The sequence below is a fragment of the Lygodium microphyllum genome, chromosome 3, assembly GCF_053477565.2.
Source record: "Lygodium microphyllum isolate KBCC chromosome 3, Lygodium_microphyllum_v1.1.10, whole genome shotgun sequence".
Lineage (NCBI taxonomy): Eukaryota > Viridiplantae > Streptophyta > Polypodiopsida > Schizaeales > Lygodiaceae > Lygodium > Lygodium microphyllum.
In genome coordinates, this window is record NC_141137.1 from 4,043,906 (window position 1) to 4,050,000 (window position 6,095).

Below are 6,095 nucleotides of genomic sequence, written 5' to 3' on the forward strand. Positions count from 1 at the left end.
TGTTGTATCTTATCTATACTTTGTGTACATTGTATAGTGTGTGGAAGAAGAAGAAGAAACCAGCAAGAAAACGTTTTGGCCTCCATCTCTCTTCTTGTGTTCTTGAGTGAGCTTCCTCTTGTGTATACAGTGTGTGTTTGGCACCGCAGCTCAAGCAAGTCCCCCCACCACGCAATTCTTGATATGGTATCAGAGCCATGCCACTGAGAGAGGCAGATTTCAAAGGCTAAAGTGAAGGAGAATAAGTAAGGTTCGAGCAAGCAAGCCATGGGTAAGAAGCTCTCCCATTCTTCCACTCTCTCTCTTGGATAGTGCCTGTGGAGGCATCGAAAGCAGGGTCGAGCAAAAATCTCAGATTGCTATGAGATTTGGTGTTCGAGCAGATCACTGTATATTCTATAGATTAGCCCCATCTTCATAGAATCCATCAATAGAACAATAAACATAAAATAATACACCATCTTTTGAATGGAAATCAATCACATAGTATTCATCTTCAATGTCTTCATAGTTTTCTCTCTCAATCTCTCATATACATTTACATTGTTTTGATAGAATTGGCTATCTTTGACTCTCTCTCTCTCTCTCTCTCTCTCTCTCTCTCTCTCTCTCTCTCTCTCTCTCTCTCTCTCTCTCTCTCTCTCTCTCTCTCTCAATAGTACATCATCACCTCACTACAATGCTCTTATAATAGCTCTCAATAATCCTTCTTAGGTTGTGGATACACCTCCCAAGAGGTATGTTTGATATGAAGAGTCACCAGAGCCACTACAGTGTCTTTTCACAGCTCACTACTGTCACTGTCACTTAGTCTTCTCTTCAATCTTCAGCAGCTGCTTTTTCCACTTGTTTTAGCTCTTTTGAACTTAGATTCATCCTTTCCAAAATTTAGAAAACTTTTCCAAATTCACACATACTTTCTACAGAACACTTACAGAAGGTCTACAGAACAGTACAGTATAGTACCAGAGCAGCTACAGAACAGTTACAGAGCAAAGACAGAGCAAAGACAGAGGCTCTACAGAAGGTTTACAAAAGGTCATAAGAACCTCATAACTCATACTCAAACCATTCCAAACTATCAAAAACTATTCAATAAGCTTCCAAAAGATCTCAATCTTCATCAATCATCAATCAATGCTTCATACAGAAGAAAATCAAAACAAAACAGAAGCTATACAGAAGGTATACATAACCAATCAAAACATCAACAGAACCTATCAGAATATCAGAAAGCTTCATATCTCCACTAAAAATCATCATGAACTTCTAAAACATAATCATTATCATCCAAAACACTCTCAAACACTTCCATTATCAACCATACATCACTCTAAATCCATCAAAAATCAATCATTCAGTCCTCAAAAATCAGTCAAAAATTCAGTCTTTTTCCACTCTCAACATATCCCCACACTTAGAAAGGAAGCGTACTCGTGACCTAAGGAAAAGAAGAATATAAGTTCATTAAAGAGCTCAATTTTATCTTCCATAGGATCTTCAATAATCTCTCCAAACCACGACCACAACTTATTACCTGTATCGCTAAAAAAACTACTAAATGAAAACTTCGTTATTTATTAACTCATCTGATAATCATTTAAAAGTCGTAACAAATTTGTAAAGGATATAAGAGGTTCTTCTTCATCTTTTCACCATAGGCTTTCCATCCACCATCAAAAGTTTGAAAAGAGCTCTCGAACAAATTATTCGCAATCAGCACGAACTCATCACATACAATTATTACAACACACACACAAACACTAACACAACCATCTGAATGACACCTCCAAAAAGAGAGATATATATCATGAAGAATCATCCAAAATACATTGCAAAGGCATCAATGAAGGTGATCCCTTTTGAAAACTTGGTGGTTTCGAAAACGATCCATGGAGAAGGACTCATCCACAAATGTCTTTGGAGGATTTTGAAAGAATTGTAGGCAGCACATCCTTTCTAGCAAAACAAGGTATCTGCTAGGTAGACATAGGGCATGAAAATATAGGACATCCAACTGTTGGGAACCAATATTCACATTGACATTCATACAAAGCTTTGGAATGGCCTTTTGATCGTTATGGGAATGCCTATGCATGTATGCTAGATACCAAGCAAAATGAGCAGTCAATCTCACTGAAGGATCTAGAGATTGTGAATATTGGTGAGCAAAATGGAGGTAGTTCTCGTATGCTTGACTAGCAGTAGTCCAGTTCCCTGGAATTATTGGCCAGTTTATCTGAGGTCCTGTAAGAGAATTAGTCAAGCTCCATCCTCTTCTTCTTGGAATCTGCTGATCAAATCCATCGTACTTACTAACCAACTAAGGGGGTTGAGAAATAGAAGTGGCAGGAGATAGAAGTGGAATAAGTAAAAGTGGATGAAGAGATGGGTAGGCAAAATCATAAAAGGAGGAATAAGATAAAGAAGGAGTGGCTGAAATTTTAAGTGAATCAGTTAGGAAAGGTGTCAATTGATAAACAGGAAAAGTAGAAGGTATATGAATAGATGGTGAAGGGCATGGTGGAGAAGGGGAAAAAACTCTATCTTCGATAAAAGAACAATAGGTAAATATAGGAATTTGAGGAAAACCTTGAGGTTGAAAAAGAAGAGGTAAGATTGCTGCTGAATTGGTTTGATAAAGGGAAAGATAAGTATCATAGCGATAAGCCATTTGTTGATAATATAATAGGCTAGGAACAGAGCGACCTAAAACAGATCTTCTCTGATAGGCATCAAAAAAAGTTGAATCAAATGGATGGTTTTTGGAAAGATAAGCTAGGAGATCCACCCTCAGTTGATTAGTGCTATGTACATAAGTAGAAGCTGTGTTCTGACGTTGATTCAGGACCACAGAATCAATCATTGAGTGCCATGAATTGTCAGGACAAGTAGCCACTTTTGAGGAATAACACTGGAACATGTCATCTATCCACAACTCCAAATAGTTGACATACAAGACAGCTTGCAAAACCACATCCCCCACATACCAGGCCATATCTACATCATCTGAAATCAACAGATCACCTCGTAGATACATGTAGGACAGCAACATTGTATCCGTCGTCACAGAATCTTCAAACACCATACGGACCACTTCTGTCAGCAACTCAGGAGACCAAGCCCCAACCATCCTCTGGAAGAGGAAGATCCATTGTTGAAAGCTTCATATAGAAGGCCAACTTCTGCAACTGATAGTGGACAAAGAAAGAATGGTCTGGAGGAACATACTCCTGAAAGTGCTCAAATGTAGACCATAACAAATCCATCCTAGACTGCAATCTTTCCACTTTATCTTGAAACAATGGACACAATGTGACATGTCTCTGGAGAATTGCCAAGTCCTGCTTAGAGAGAGAAGGAATAATAGGAACATTGGGGCTTGGAGGAACAGATCGTGACTGTGCCAGTTGGTCTTGCAACTACTTAATCTGGGAAGCTTGTGATTCCACTGTGTTATGAGTAGTCTGTAAGGCTGACAGCTTTGCATCTAAAAGAGCCTGAAACTCTTGAGCTTCTTTAGACATTCTCTCTTTCTCCTCTGAGATTTTAGTGACCTCTGATTGAGCTTCTGTTACCCTGAATCTTCAAAGAATATATTTCTTCTCTCTGGGTCTCAATCATTTGGGTCTGTTGCTCCATCTGCTTAAACAGATCTGCAAGTGTGTCTTTAGCAGAGGCTAACTCTGAGGTTGCCTTATGCAACTAGTCTTTGGGCTGCATCAGTTCTTCATAGAAAGAAGCATACAGCTGTTGAACACAAGCTGTCACTGAAAGTTCAATCGAACTCTGGATGTCATTACAGAGGAATGGAATAACATCTCCTGACACTAAACTGTTCAGTGAAGAGACTGATATTTCCAAAGAACCCTCTCTATGTGCCCTGAACAAATTGTTACATGTGAGGTAAGCAGGAAGGTCACTGCCAGATGTAGCAGGAATTGTTATTGAAGAAAGAACTGAGGGAGTTTTATCTGCCACATGCTTCAAGCACTTCCGCTGAATGACCAGTGGAGGAGGGGAATCAAGATCCTCTATGTCAATAGGTTCTGACTCTTCTGGAGGTGGAGGGGGAGGTACTGGATCTGATGGAGGAGGTGGTAGCATACCCTTCTTAAGGCCTGAGTATGTCAAGAAAGCATACAGGTAGGAACCATAGGTGACATTTGTGACATTTTCTCTGGTTACTTTGACAAAATGGTGATCGATCTTTGTAAGCATGTAAGTACTCCAATCAATAGCCACCCCTTTTAACACCATCTTGGAAGCTGTGAAGAGCTCTTTGGACAAATAATGGGATGGTATTTTGGCAGGCATAAACCTGTCTTGGAGGAACTGGCATACTAACTTCCAAAGAGGATCAGTGATCATGGAAAAAGATACTCCTGAAGTGTTTATCACTTTCTTAACATCCAGAATCTCTTTGGTCTGCTTCTGTGTAATAGCTTGAAAATCTCATCGTTGGAGAATAATTGTCTAGCTGTAACAAAGAGCTCTCCTTTGTAAGGAAGAGACAAAGCCTTCCATAACCCTCGGGGTGTCAATACCATGGAAGCACCATGAACCAGGCCCGACTTCTTGCTGTATGATGCAAGGAACTCATCACACAAGGATGGATCATCTGGAATCAATGGGAATGAAGCAGCCACGAAAGTTGCAAGTCATGCTTTTGCTATAGGCTCAAAAGCTAGTAGGGAAGAATAATCCATACTGATCAGCGGGACATACTGGATAGGAGGAGGAGCGCGAGGCACCATTCAAATGGAAAACACACACCACAACACAAACAATCACAAAGAATGCCTGCAAAACAACCAAAAGGCTATCAAAAAGAATCAAAAGAAGGACATACATATATAGACGTAACTAACCAATTTACCACCCCAAACAACCCACATCCTAGAAAAAATTCAACATGATCTCTACACATATATGCGACTGAAAACTTCATGTGATGCAACAAACAGGCACCCAAAACCCCGTATCAAGTAGAAAAGAAAGAAAAATTACAAACCGTGCCCGTAATCATAGCAGATAAATAAACCATAATACCATAAAAATCTAAATCAGGACCTGACCATAACATTGACCAACAATTTCAGCTAAGAGGACTTTATGTGCCCATCCCACGAAGCGTGTTTATTAAAAAGGGGAAAAAAGTGCAGTGAGGAAATTTTATTTTAATGAAGGGTTCATTTTAAGAAATTATTAACAATGAGTGACATTTTATTAAGTTATAAACCTTAATAAGAAAATGGTGGTTCCTTCTTAAAATTTTAATAACAATTTATTAGGGTGAAGCGGTGCTTTATCAAAATCCGGACTGCGATAACCAGACCAGGGTCTCTAAATGCAGATTCAGTGATTAAAAATTAATAGTTACGTGGAGCGCTTTTTTGCCAGCGCATGCTTTTTTGTGATGGCTAGTTGATTCTTATTAAAAATTAAGGTGCCTCTTAAGTGCACTTAGCACGTGCAAAGTGAATGGCCGGTTGATTTTAAATTATTATAAACTCTGTGTTTAGCGCGAATGTGCATGAAAAAGTGTTTGAATATAGTTCATTTTAGCAATTAATTGTGATTAAGGGGTAATAAAAATGAATGAATCTCAAAAAATAAATACCTGGTAGGGGTGTGTATGCAATGGACTGAAGGCGCACAGAGTAGTCCCAAAATGCAAGGAATCCAGTCAAAAAAAACAAACACCACTAACTGGAAAACAATAAAGCACCTTAGTGTTTTTGTTGATTTTTTATTTTATTTTTTATTTTTTTATTTTAGTTGTTTATTTATGGTTTTTTTAAATTGTATTTTAGGTGTGTTTGTATTTTGTATAATGTTTGGTTTGGTTTTTTTGTTTTGTTATCATTTTGTTTTTTTATTTTTTTAATAAAATAATTAAATCAAGATATAGGATACATGAATATATTGTGAAGTGTAAGAGTGGAATTTCAGCAATCTTGCAAGTATCAACAATGTGTTGTAATTTATCCATGATTTTTCAACTGATTTTTGGAATTTAAAATGAATTTTTATGAAGTAAAAGTATCAAATTTAGGGTTTTTGGCTTCAAATAATATTTTGTCCTTTTATGG